This window comes from Lissotriton vulgaris, chromosome 5, assembly GCF_964263255.1.
Source record: "Lissotriton vulgaris chromosome 5, aLisVul1.2, whole genome shotgun sequence".
Lineage (NCBI taxonomy): Eukaryota > Metazoa > Chordata > Amphibia > Caudata > Salamandridae > Lissotriton > Lissotriton vulgaris.
This window is the reverse complement of record NC_141693.1, coordinates 149,094,969-149,109,387: the sequence shown is the minus strand read 5'-3', so window position 1 is coordinate 149,109,387 and position 14,419 is coordinate 149,094,969.

Sequence of the window (14,419 nt, the reverse complement as noted above, 5' to 3'; positions counted from 1 at the left end):
TGCCAGTATGAGCCATTCTTTGGAAGTAGCGAAGGTGCTCTCATGGGAGAGGGCGACTATTAGGAGATTCCCCAATGTCAGTCCCCACGCCCAAAGTTTTGGTCCCCACTGGCGACCCAGATCATTGCCCTTGTGCTAAATAATTCCCTTAGGGCTTGTAATGGACGTTCAGCGTCCGACAGCCAGTCAATGTGCACCTACATTAAGAAGGGGCAAGAGTCCCGAATCAATTACATCATGGTGGAAACCTGGATGTGGTCGATGGTCACTGATTTTAGGGTAGTCGAGAGAGCTGACAGTGATCATAATGCGTTACGCCTGGAGTTGGTGTATCCAAGGCTACAAGAAATAGACCCACCTAAAGCAGGGGGAGATGTAGAGGGTACTGGTTTGACCCTATCAAGCAACAGGCGTAGGGTAAAGTGGGGGAGAATAGTAGGTTCGGAAGAGAACTTAGCCAAGGTCTATAACATAGTCTTACCACGACTCCTGGAGGTTAAAACCTTAATCTCCCAAGATTCTCCTGGGGACTTCAATGCAATACGTAAATATTGCAGCTTAGGGAGGGGATTTTATGGCCAAATTGGCCGATATAAAGAATTTGGGGCACACCAGTAGGTGAGGGGGGGAAGCACTGACACAGACAACCAAAGTAGTGTGAAAAAGGCCGCTTTATTGGAATCAGGTGCACCTACAACATTGTCCCACATGGCCTGTGCCGAACAAAACTACTGCTCACTAAATAACAACTGCCTGACAGCCCCCCACCCCACCCCTAAATTTAACCCCAACATTTCAACTTAACTACAACCATCCACTCAGCAACCTACCCCTCGACTGAATGCCCCAGTGACCTCCATGACCTCACCCCCGCCTACCATACAGTCCCAGGCCTCCAGCAAAACCACCCTATCTCCTTAGGAAAGCGCCCCCAGAATCCGCACCTGTTCCAGCGACAACACAACTGTACCCTAATCCAGTGCACCATCATCCAACAAAACCCCTCCCGCCACCCCATACCCAGAAAGAAATTAACAGGGAGGGAGGGTGGGACCACGAAATGCCTAAGCTAACCTGGCTGCTGTGTCACTGCCACAAACAATGTGCGGTGACACAAAATGGCCGCATTATATATCAGCAAGCCCAAAACCAGCCCAAGGAGCCCAACCAGCCCAAAAACGCCAGCTATGGCGAGCCCTAAGGGTCAAACTTCCAACCCCCCCTCCCCTGGTGCCCCAAACTTCCCCGGAGGGGGGGGGGGGGGGGAGAGCCTCCCGCTGGTCGGCCACCCCCCGAAATCCCCATTTTGAATTGAATTGATTGTTTATGTGAGGAAGATGTCTTTTCCTACTCAAAAACAATTGCCCATGCAGTGCAGGCCCCCTTGCAACTTGCCGAGTTTCTTGGCACCAGCACTAGGGGAAACGCAGGAGTGCGCCATATTTTTGTAAATACGACGCATCCCTGCATTTTGAAAATGTCAGAGCCCGGCATTACCAAATTTGGTGTACCACCCGGCTCACTCATTTTCTTGTAAATATGCGCCTAAAAGTTATGGACTAAAAGTAGGGCAAGGGGTCAAGTGTGTGATGTCACTAGATACGAAGGAGTGCATGAAGTCATTTCCTCTACGCTTCTTGATGAATTGACACCCTCGGCAACATGAGAGGAGTGACAAATGGAAGAAAGGGAGCCTAGAGATGACACAGGAAGCAGAAGGCACTGCAAATGAAGATTTGAAAAGCGGAGCGAAGGCGAGGACGAGAGATGAGATGAACGCATCACAAATGGTTGTCTCAATCATCCTTCAGACCGCGCCGTGCACCGACATATTTTTATCTCTCCTTCTCCTGAACATGCGGCGAATAGAGAAATGGAAATGCCTGACAAGTGAATGAGAGAGAAGGGCAGAGGCGCTCGAGTTTTCCATAATCCCTATTCCGCCCAGCGTTCCCGAGCCTTGCAGACGAAAACAGCAGCACAATACGCAGGCCTTGCCTGGGCCACATTGTGTCTGTAGCATTGAGAGAAGTTGGGTCTCTTTAATCCGCAGAGATGCTCAAACGGAAGGGAACCTTTAGAATACAGTCCGTTCTTTAAAAGTCAGCCATTCTTGTCAGCCTCTCACTGAGGCACTCTGGGAGTGTGGCAAGATGAGGTGGATTAATGCATTAATACGTAATTATTGCAGCTTAGGGAGGGGATTTTCTGACTCATTGCTGTGATCTCCTCGACCCATTGTGCTGGGCCAGAATGCGTGGAGTTCGACGAGAGGCGCGCGGCGGGAATCGATGCCGCCATTTCTGTAAACACCGCCGGTAATCAGAAGCTATTGGGAAGGAGGGGCGGGATGCGTGTGTGTTAATTAAAAGCCAGCCGAGGATGCTAGCCCTCCAGTGGGGAGCCTGTCTCTAGCAGGGCGTGAAACTGACAGAGACGCCAGTTACGACAGGGTTACACCCTCATAGGACCGCCTTGTTCAAGTCATATATCAGTGAGGAAATGACAAGCAGCCAATGGAGAAATGTTTCACTGTGTATGCTTTTAATTACGTTTATTTATTTATTTATTTATGCGTTTTTATATAGCGCGGACTTTACCCGAAGGTGTCAGAGCGCCTCACAATAGGAACAGAACTAATACATTAGAACATTACCGTGCAGAATATTTACTTCATTGCTGTTCTCACCACCATAAAATCAAAAATACTAGAGCCTGAATACAGTATATCCTGTCTACATATCTCTTCTTTGTCCTATCGTAATCAAGTCACTCGCAAATTTTGGAACTGTATTTACTAGTGTATATATCCTTGGCTTTGTCCCACTATTATCATTTCCCTAACCTTCGTCCTTGTATTTTGCCTAGGCCACCCTGTACTTGGAACTGTATTATTTAATGTATATGGGGCATATGTAGTAAGCCATTTGCAATTCGCAAACGCGTTTGCGAATCGCAAACGGCGTTTTGGTATGTACGGGCCACATAGCAAAATAAGGAATCGCAAAAATTGCGATTCCTTATTTTGCTCAAGCATTTAAGGAATTGCAATTTTGCGATTCCTTAAATGCTATGTTGGGGTGCCTCGCAAATTGCAATTTTGGCCTAAGGAATCGCAAAATACCACCTACTCCAAGTAGATGGTATTTTGCGATTTCCGGTTTAAATGCATTTGTTTTTTAAAATAGAAAGTATCATGTGGCACACAGACATGCCCTTAGGGCATGTATGTGCACCACATGTACTTACATGCACATTCCAGGGGTGCAACAGGTGTCCTTTGGACACCCTGGCACCCTTGGAATTGCGATTCTTAAATTGCGATTTTCTCATAGAAAATCGCAATTTGAGAATGTATCCCCATTCATTCCTTTGGGCCTCTTGGCCCATAGGAATGAATGGGACACTCATTCCTTAATTGCGATTCCCAATTTGCTAATTGCAATTACGGATTTTAGCAATTCGCAAAAAGATTTTGATTTTTTACCTACATTCCATTTTGCAATTCACAAATAGCGATTCCTTAAAAATCGCTATTTGAGAATCGCAAAACGAAAATTACATACATATGCCCCCATATCCCTTTCCTGTGTCCTATTGTATTCAAGTCACTCACTGTTTTTTGGAACTGTCTTGTCTCTTGTATATATCCATGGCTTTGTCCCACTATTGACATTTCCCTAACCCCCATCCCTGTATTTTACCTGTGCCATTTTGTACGTAATGTATCTTTCCTTGTAAAGCGCTCTGATACCCTAACTGGTCATGTTCGCCCAATATAAAACTTCAAATAAAATAAAATATAAATGAACATGTGTGGTGCTATGCTCATGTAGGTGCTCTACAAAGCTCTGATGTAGAGACCCACCAACCTCTGTCCAAGATGCTGAGACTGACCTGGTTGATAGACCTTGAACACCTGCTGGTTCTTTTAACATTCAGAAAGGAAGGAATTCCCTTCTGACCGCCCTCCTGGAAGATAGGAAAGACTATTCCTTGTTGTAAATGGAACGTTGTACAAATGTTAGGAATTAACTTAGAATCTAGTAAAAAATAACCTTCTCTGGTAGATTTTTTAAATAAGGACATAAATAACCAATGACCCAACTCATCCAAACGTCTAGCGGATGTGATTGCTATTAAAAGGCTTTATTGGCTGATAAACAACTCGCCTTTGCTGCCTCTAAGGACACACCTGTGTGTTTCTGCAGGCCTCTTAACACTGTAAGCAAGTACAAAGTCGAAAGGACTACTTGGGCTACCTGCTTCCTTAGACATAACCTTTTAAGTAACCTAGCCACTAGATGAGACAGAGTGGCTAACCCCGCTCTCGGTCCTTTAACAGTTTTGATCCCCAACCACTGGGCAGCTAAGGACGAAGAAGCTAGATTTTTCAGAAAACGGTCTCTAAAAAACTCTTGGACTTGGTACGGATAATTTTTTACCAGTTTTAAACCTTTGATCAGACACCAATAGGAAAAGCATGTCCAGTTCTTTTTGTAAGAGGACAAAGTCAACTTTTTTCAGGATAATCGAAAATCCTTAGCCACCCCGTGGCATAGCTAGACCATGTGGTGCCTGAGGCAGTCTCTGCATTTGTCGCCAGCAGCATGTAAGTCCTGGGGAGTGGGGGGTGCTGGTGATTCCCCTGCTGGGGGGTGCTGGCAATATCTGCGGCAGCCGCAGATAACAGCGGAGAGGCAGCTGTCCCCAAAAAGCATGCGGTCTGTGGCAGACCGCCCGTCCCCTTGCTACGCCACTGTGGCCACTTACCTGGAACAGTTCCAAGGACCTCTCAAGATACAAGCCACTAGATGTAGAGTTGGTAGTTGATTCAACAGAAAAATCGGGAACTGGCGATGGGAAGGGATCAGAGGTAGCTTGGGCCCCACCAACTTTTTTGCTGGCTGGTACTGGTGGCAACTGATTCTGATGGACCCTGAGCTCTGCCTAACCAGGCCCAGAGCCAGTGCTACGCTGAAAAACACACTTAAAATGCAGCCAAAACACCTACATACACTGAGGTACACTATGGATTAGTGTACCCCTATGATTGGTATGACCTCCCAATAAATAAGGCCCTAGTACATAAAAGCAAAAGAAACACTAGGGCGGGGGGGGGGGGGTAAACTACCTTTAAGACCCTAATATATAATAGGGCATGGCAGTTTTAAGGCCAGCAACTGTTCTGCACTTGCAGGTGTGCGCTACTAAGGCCTGAGGTCAGTTTAAAAGCAGCCCAGCATTGTAGGACTGCTTTTAAAATGCAAACTGTGCCCAAGCTAGATATTTGTGTTTAGGGCACTTAGAAATAATAAACTACAATGTTTTGGCATAATATGTACCCCCAGGGTCTCCCATAGGTGTCAGAGGGGTGAGGGGTCAGGTACTTAAGAACCTAATAAAATAGGTTTTATATGCCTTGAATTTAGTGAAATTGCACATTTCACTCCTCACATTGTAGTAAAGTGCTTCCCAAAATCTACTTTAGTGCTAGGAATACTGGACCAGATGCATCAAGCATCCTTTTTGCGATTCCTTATTAGCGAAAAATAAGGAATCGCTAATAAGGAAAGGCAAAATGGAATGCATCAAGCAATCACATAAAAAATAGTGATTCCTTAATTGCGACTCGCAAATTGCGAGTCGCAATTAATGAATACCTCCCCATTCATTCCTATGGGCCTAGAGGCCCATAGGAATGAATGGGAAGACAATCTCAATTTGCGAATCGCAATTAGCGATTCGCAAATTGAGATTGCGAGTTCAAGGGTGCAGGGGTGTCCAAAGGACACCCTGTTACACCCCTGAATGTGATCTGTGCACATATGTTGCGCACACACATGCCCTTAGGGCATGTGTGTGCGCAACATGAAACTTTGAAAAATGCACAAAAGTGCATTTTTCAAAGTTTTTGCAAATTACCATGAAGTTGTACTTCGTGGTAATTTGCGTGCCCTATTAGCGAATTCACTATTTTTGATACTTTCATGCATTGCATTTAAGGAATCTCAATTTGAGATTCCTTAAATGCAAACAATCGCAATTTAGCGAATTCTCTATTTGCGATTTTTGCATTTGGGATGATGCATCCCAAATGCAAAAATTGCACTCACAAAGGGCCAGATTCTGAGAATCTGGCCGATTTGCGAGCGCATTTCGCTTGATGCATCTGGCCCACTGTGAAGTGAGGATCAGCAATATTGTGATATATTCAGAAGCCCTAATGTCTCCCCTAGGTGTATCAGGGGTGGGGGTCTAGTAGATATAGGCGGGGTCCTTATAACAGAAAACCCCTGATTTTGGAGAAATTGCCCAGGCCATTTCTCCCATTGCAGATCCCTGGCTCAAAGTTAGAACCCTATTTGCATAACCTAGCATTCTGCATGCACAGATAAGCTTTGTGAGTCGGCTCACGTGGCCTGGGAACTCGTGGCCTAATGGGAAATCTTAGTTCGATGGATTGCCTCCTGTCCCTAGAACCTCATGATTTAACTCATGTGGCTAGTTCACTGAAAACCAAGAAACTTCTTTCAAGGCCTTAACCTTGGAGGTTGTGAAACTCAAGGCTTCCTTTTGATTGTTGGTCTTGGGAGTGAAGTGGAGTGGAGACAGAGTGGGTACATATGGGGATCGATTCCGATTCGGGGAAAAAAACGTCTGTACAATTTGTACCCGGAGCCCTCTCCGTACGAAGCGTACCCGTCCGTCCTAAGTCATGTAGTACGATCCGTATTCCGTGAATCTGTCCGCATTGTCACGATCCGTACGTATTGCAAGGCTGAAACCGTGAACCGTACGACTCGTACGCATGCCGTACGACTCGTACACATGCCGTACGACCCAACGAGTACGATCCGGACCGAGGTATGAGGACGCGATTCGTACAGTACACGTCAGGTAAGGGCGAGTCGTACGGAAGAGCATACAAACACATACACACCGTACGTTCCGTACACCCCATGATCGCAGGGGCACGCACTGTACCCCTGCGATCATGGGGTGTACGAGCCGAACCCCATATACGATGGGTGTATGAGCCGTATCCCATATACGATGGGTGTACAAGCCGTACACCTATCGTACATGGAGTATGGCTCGTAAACCCATCGTACATGGGTACGGCTCGTACACCCATCGTATATGGGGTACAGCTCGTACACCCCATGATCGCAGGGGTACGGTGCATACCCATGCGATCATGGGGGATACGCACCATACCCGGGTGGGCCGTTCCGTACCTGTTTTGGCGCGAACTCTGCTTTTACGGCTGTTTTCTGCCCCCGTAGAAAAAAGGTCGTACGGTGCGTACCCGACATGTATCGTACTTGCTGGGTAGTAAAAACCAGCCGCGAACCGTACAGATGTTGCGTACAGAAGGTTCCGAGGGAGAATCGGGCGGAGATTAGAGTCGTATGGTCTCTGTACGACTCGTACGGAGTACGGCTCCTGGTACGAATCGTACTTCGTCGTACGTACAGGGATGTTGCAGGGTACGATTCGTACGGGAAAAACGCTCCGAACGGCTAATCGGAGCGGTTTTTCATGAATGGGAATCAGCCCCTAAGTGTCCACCACTTAAGGGTTCTGGGATGGCAAGTCCAGTGCAGCAAAAATCTCAACAATCTGCAATACTTTTTTTATCTGCAGCACAAAGCCATGAACATGGCATTGAACACTTATTGTGGTACACAAACTCCCCAAGATCCACACCAACATTTTGTTCCTGCTATTCCTGAACCCTAACATTTAAGGGGCATAGTTATGAGCCCCTTGCACCACTCTAGCATCACATTTTGTGATGTTCTGGTGGGGCAAACCGCCAATTCTTATTTATGAAGCCACACATAGCCACTTTTGAGTGGCTTTGAGTGGCCTCATAGATATGGAGTAAGGAAAGGCAATGCAAATCGCTGTGCTCTCGTACTCTGCACAAGGTAGGCATTCCATGCGCTTTGCAGTGGGTGTTCCCCATGCAACACCCATGGATTTTGACACATTCTCACATTTACAAGGAATTGTAAATCAGGGAATGCATTAAAATCTTATGCCTCCCGAGGTGAGGCGTAACTAGGAGAAATATCTTCAGTTCTCATCGTAGAGGAAAACACCTCTATGGATTGTTTTTGTGCGGGTAGGTGCCCTTTCCTGCACAGAAACATTGTTGCTGACAACACAGGCACCCTTGCACCTTGGTGCTAGGGTCCCTGTCTTGGAGCTAGGCTGCCGAAGTGGCACCAGTGCAGGGGGAAGGACATGAATGCACTGTATAAGATAAATAATGTGCATTTCTGCCCTTTCACATGGACGCAGGGCTAAGCAGCAATGTAACTTGCTGAGCTGCCTGCGCCTCCATTCTTATCAATACGGCCCTAGGATTTTAGGAAGTGAATCGAAGAAGGCAAAAATTATGCTTAGCACTGTTCAGACCCTCCTGGATTTGGAGACAGCTTAAAAAAAATAAACCCAAGCAGTGACAAAAGAGATGTAGAGATATTCATGGCTGTGGGCGATTACGTTATTAGAGGAAATCAGGTTTAACGTTAGTCAAGCAAAAGGTGTGGGAAAAAGAGGAGTAATGAATCAGAATGTGAGGAGTGCAGCTTCCTTTCCAAATGCAGAACATTTGGGAAAGATGTTTAAAGTCAGACGTAAGGGTATTTACTGCAGAGAACATGTGATTTCAATAACGTGGTGAGTTTGGAGCAGGGGTCTCCACCCTTTTCTGTAGTGAGAGCTAATTCTGCTCAAGGAAAGTCCTGCCAAGCTACTAGCATATTTTGTCACTGTAAAATGCTGATGATATGTATTAACATTACACTATCCAAACTTTGGAGTGTGAGAGATTTAAGGACAATATTTAAGCCCTCATTACAAGTGGCCTGGAAAGTGGCCTGGATCTTCCCTACCCTCGATGCTATCGATATCGGGCATCACTACCTCTGAGGGTGAGGAAAATCCAGGCCATTAAAAGTGGGACCAATAGGGTCCCATTAAAAATGAAGAATTAATGGAGAATTGATAGTTCTGGGTCCAAGCCCCCAGTTATTCCCCATCAGCTGAAATCTCCATGTAATAATAAACAGTCCCATGCAAACATTGTGGATCTCCTTAGTCCCTTGGGGCCGGTGATTACTGTTACTTACCCATCAGAATTAAGGGAAACTCATGGTGGACACCTATTATGTTGTTACATGACTGCTCCAATTTCCCGGTCTTTGGAAGGCTCCTTTCCATTCAATACTGTCACTGCATTTACTATCATGGGTTTATTCCTTGATTTGTCCTTACTTTCCTCGACTAGTTCTCTGATCTTCTTAGCTGTGTGTATCTGTCCATGGGCAGTGATGACGATCAACCAGTTTTGAGAACCTTAGGATGAAGCTTTAGGTCATGTCGATCTTCACTTCAACCGCTTCTGAAGGCTGTACCATGTAATTTAACAAGTGCTTAGTTCTTACACGTGGATGTCCCTGCGACATGAGCAAGAATTTTTTTTAACTAATTTGATGCAAACTACCCCATCAACTTTAACACAACAAAAGTTTATTGACAACAATGCTTAGCACTTTAATTCATCCAGGTGTGTAAAAAAATCTACGAATATTTTATATCCGATCCTGATGCACAGACTAAGGGGTCCATTAGGATGGCGGACAGACTTTGTCGGTCCCGCATCCCGGTGGAAATGGGACCGTCTGCCTCGTGTGCGGCGGTCCTGCCATAGCAATTATGATGCGCCCACCAAAGTGGCGGGCGCATCCAGCATTTTTAACATTGTGGCGGACGGTGCTCTCAGCACCGCCCGCCGCAATGCTAAAAATGCACGTTGTACATTTCAGTGCACAACATGACAGGCACCGAGCGGTGCCTGTAATGTTGTACATTGAAATGCTGGGGGGTACCATAGGTATCCCCCTGTGCACCCCCACACCTCCTTCACCCTGGGGGCCCGCAACGGGCCCCCAAAGCAAAGACCGTATGCCTTTCCGTGGTGGCATTGCTGCCACGGAAAGGCATACCCCAAAGCCGATCCTAATATGGCTGGCGGTGTCTGATAGACCCCGCACCATATTAGACCTTTTCCGCTGCGGTCGCAAGGCGACTGCAGCGGAATAGGGCCAGACGGTCTTTCCGTCTGCCGCGGTCCCCCCGCCATTGTAATATGGTGGGGGTAAATTGCTGGCGGACGATGACGGATGGCGGACGGATCGCCACCGGTGCATGGTGCATGGTGGCGGCAATCCGTCCGCCATCCTAATTGTCCCCAAAGGGTCTATGTAGATAACACTTAATGGTGAAACTTGCCACTTGAGTGGAAAGGACGACTGGCAGGGTGGTGGACATTTGAAAAGCACGGACCACCCACGCATCCTGATGATTGTGGGAAATCACATGCATTTTATTAGGGCATTTATGTTTTGAAAAGTCATGTACATTCTTGAAAAAATAGTAAATTTAACATGACAATTGACAACGGGATGGAAATTCTCAGAAAATTTTACAGGGGTATTCCCCCTTTGGATAACCCTGTTCATTTATTACAGAAATTAGGAATTACGTACGCTATTGCTGTGAATTCTTCCAAAATTCTTGTGTTTGTAGAAGAAAGGTTTTCCCATCAGAAATGAGAAAACATTGATGTGTAGATGAACAAATTAGCTATACATAAATCTTTGGACTCACTATCCGTAGTCAATCCTCAAAATAACTGAAGAAGAGTTTTCATAGTAACCCATGACTTGTATACTGTTTTTTAAAAAAAAATCCTTAAAACGTACATACATAAATCTAAGTCATAATTTTAGATTTGATTATTGTCTGGCTTTTCAAAACGTTTATGGTCAGCATAAACGCATGTTGTGCGTCTCTCTATTCAGACACCAATACAAGAGGGTTCGCGGTGCTATATACTTCCTTCTGCCTGTGCAGCGTGTTCCCTTGCATCCATTCAATTTGTGAGGTGTAACTGAAATCACGCCCATTGGCTGATCTTACTCTCACCTCTGTGTTGTCACGATCCCTACTTTTCTGTCATAATGGCAGAAGGAGTCGAAAATGTGACGATGGTGACAGAACTATAACCTGAAAAAACGAACATAGAGGAGAAGGAATGTGATGAAAGGAAATGTGAATGAGTGTGTCTGAAAAGAGGAACGGGGAACTATTGGATTGCTGTTATGTACGACTTATTTAAAATCAATACCATAATTCCAAAGGAAAAATAGATGTGTGTTGAAAGGGAGGGGAAAATGAGGAGGAGAGCCGCAGACAGAAGAGATGAAGATGTTGTAGGGTGGTGGGTAAAAAATAGAAACAGCCACAGACCTCTGCTGAGATAAAGAGATTGAATGTGTGCCTGGATGGGAGGGAAGCCAGGGGTTATGGATTTAGCAAGGGTTATTGATCTCACGCTAGAAAAAGCAAACTGTATCTGCAGGAACAAAAAAATGAAACAAACTATCTTTATAACTAACAGCAGAAATCAATATTCCACGAGCTTTCTACAATCTGAGTGGGGAAAGGGAGTGTCAGAAGAGAGAGAAGGACTAAAAGCAAGGGTGTGAGTGAGGAGAAAACGAACTAAAACAGTAAAGAGGAAAAGGAAAAAACGGAAAGAATGGTAAGCCTGAAGAAATCGGTGCAAATAACGTAAGGAAATGGAGAAAAAAGGTGTTAAAGCACAGCGAACAATCGAAGGAAAACCAAAGCAGTGAGAATAGGTAGAAAGAAAAGAAAGAGGAAGGAAATATTTTGAAATCAATATAATTATAAATGGAAATGAAAGAAAAAAATGAAGGAAAATGAAGGGAGGAAGGAAAAGAGAAAGAATAAGAAAAAAGTTGGGAAGGAAAATAGAAAGGACAAAATAATGTAACAGAATAAGGCAGGAAGGGAAATTTAATGATAACGGAATAAAAAAGGAACAGGATAAGGTATAGGAAGGGAAAAGAAGGTAAATTGAAGGGAGGACAACTACGAAGGCCCAAAAAAAGATAACGGATGGAATTTGATGAGAAGGTATGGAAAATACAAACACAATATTTTTTTTAGAGCTTAATTAATATAAATGAGAATGTTTTAAATGCGTGATAAGAAAAAGAAATTGAGTGAAAGTGAGGAAAATAGTTAAGCGCAGATATCTCCAAAAGCTAACACCTGGCCTGAACAGTTCTTAGCCGTGTTATCCAATGGGAGGTGGATAACATGGCTAAGAGCATTAGCTCGGTAATGCATGAATATCGCGGACTTTTCAGCGATATTCATGCATTGCGGCGATTTTTATCGCATTTGCGATAAACCTTGGTAATACCAAGGTTTATTTGTGGTAAAAATCGCCGCAGCTCAGCTGTAAATTTTTGTCTCTAACCAAGCAATAGCGATATTTATCGCTATTGCTTGGTAATATGCCCCTAAGTGCTGTAGTATCTAGAGAATTAAAATTAATACTGGAGAAAAAGATTCAGACAGCACGAGGGAGAGGAAACAGGTAGAGGGCACACATGGAGGTAGAGGAAAGTAAGATAAGATAACTAACAAGGGGGACTAAGGAAATGGAGACGGGGAAAAAATAAATGGAGAGAAGAATGAAATATTTATGTGCAGCTCTATGCTACCTGTGCTTCGCAGCCTTCAAAAGGAAGATTCGGGGAGCCTGTCAAAATACACTGTAAGAAAAGTTGTTATTGAGACCTTTTAGAACAAGATCTAAGAGCGAAAAAATAATCAGATGACTTTTTTAAGTTCGGGCAGTAGAGGTGGAATGGTTCTCTGTGTAAAGTGAGCACAGAGAGCACAAAGTTCAGTAGAAAGGTGCTGTGAAAATGAGTTTTTAAAACCTCGGAAGCAGGAGAGCGAGCAGACAACCGGTGAATGCTTAGTCGGGCAAAGTTTGCTCAGAAGAAAGAAGACATCATAAAAAAGACCAAGTTCAAAAATATTGGAAGGCTTCGGATCCCTGACAGAATATAGGAAAGAAAAATATTGTGTAGACAGAATAAGGAGTCAAAACTATCGAGGACCAAAATATTGAAAAGGTAAGTGCCAACAGATCAGTATGGGTTTACTATTCTTAACTCCACATATACGTACCTTGAAGATGTATATAGATCATCAAGGTACATATATATGGATTTATATATTTGTCCACACAATATTTTTTCCCCAATATTTTGTATAAACACCAGCAGCTCAATGCGCTCTGCCTCCTGGTATATGCCCCTATTGTACAGACTGTCAATCAATCAATCAATCATTTGTAAAGCACACTACATACCCGCGAGGGTCTCAAGGCGCTGGGGGAGGGGGGGCTACTGATCGTACAGCCTGGTCTTGAGTATCCTCCTGAAGGTCAGCAGGTCTTGGGTCTGTCGTAGTCTCAGTGGGAGGGTGTTCCATGTCTTGGCAGAGAGGTGGGAGAAGGATCTCACACAGGTGGTTGTTCTACGGATGCGCGGGACGGTGGCGAGTGAGAGGTCGGCAGAGCATAGCTGGCGGTTGAGGATGTAGATCTCTTTGCATCTCCTCCTTAGAATACACTCTACACTTCCAAGGTTACATCAAAAGCTATGAACTATAACAGTGAATGTCGATGCAAAAGGTCTACGGAACAAATCTCATTGGATAGGTCTGATCATAGCTGTCTCTGTGATTATGACAAATTCCAATGTTCAGGACAGAAACTCTCACCCACCCTTAGGTGGTGTGGTATATTTCATCATTGGATTCCCCCTCATACAATTCACAGAAGTTCATGTTTTGGTTTACCACTCACCTGAGCAAAGGAGGAGCACTTGGAGTATTTTCTCCCTCAACTGAGCCCTACATGAGCTGTCGGTGTGGGTGATGGTTGCAGAGTGCAATGAAATGACCGTAGGGGAATAAAACAGTGGCTTAGTGGACCCTCATTGAATTTTATTCAGCAAGAATCTGGGACTTCTATAATCAGTGCCTTTGCCACAAGCATGGTGACCCCATACATGCACTATTTTGAATGCTCGGACATCTACCCAGACCACATTTCATATAAAAAAAAAAATATGTGGAAATTATATATTCACAAAGTGCTGTTGATTTAGGAGGAGAAGCAGGTGATATTATAGATTAGCTGTAATGGCCGAACACCAGAAGTATCCACCTAAGAGTTACTTGCGAATATAGCAAGGAAAGACTCCCTTTTCTCGACATGCTGCTATGTCCTAAGGAGGGAAACATCCATTCAGAATTGTACAGAAAGCCAATGGCCACAAACCCGTTACCTCTCTATGACAGATTTCAGCTGAAGGCTTCACGAGACAACCTACATGTTGAACAGTTTCCTAGGGTCCAATGAAAGTCAGAGCTGGAGAAATTTAAAAAACATGTTTCGGCCTACTGCAAACAACTGATTTAAAGATAGTATTCCACACATCTGATACGC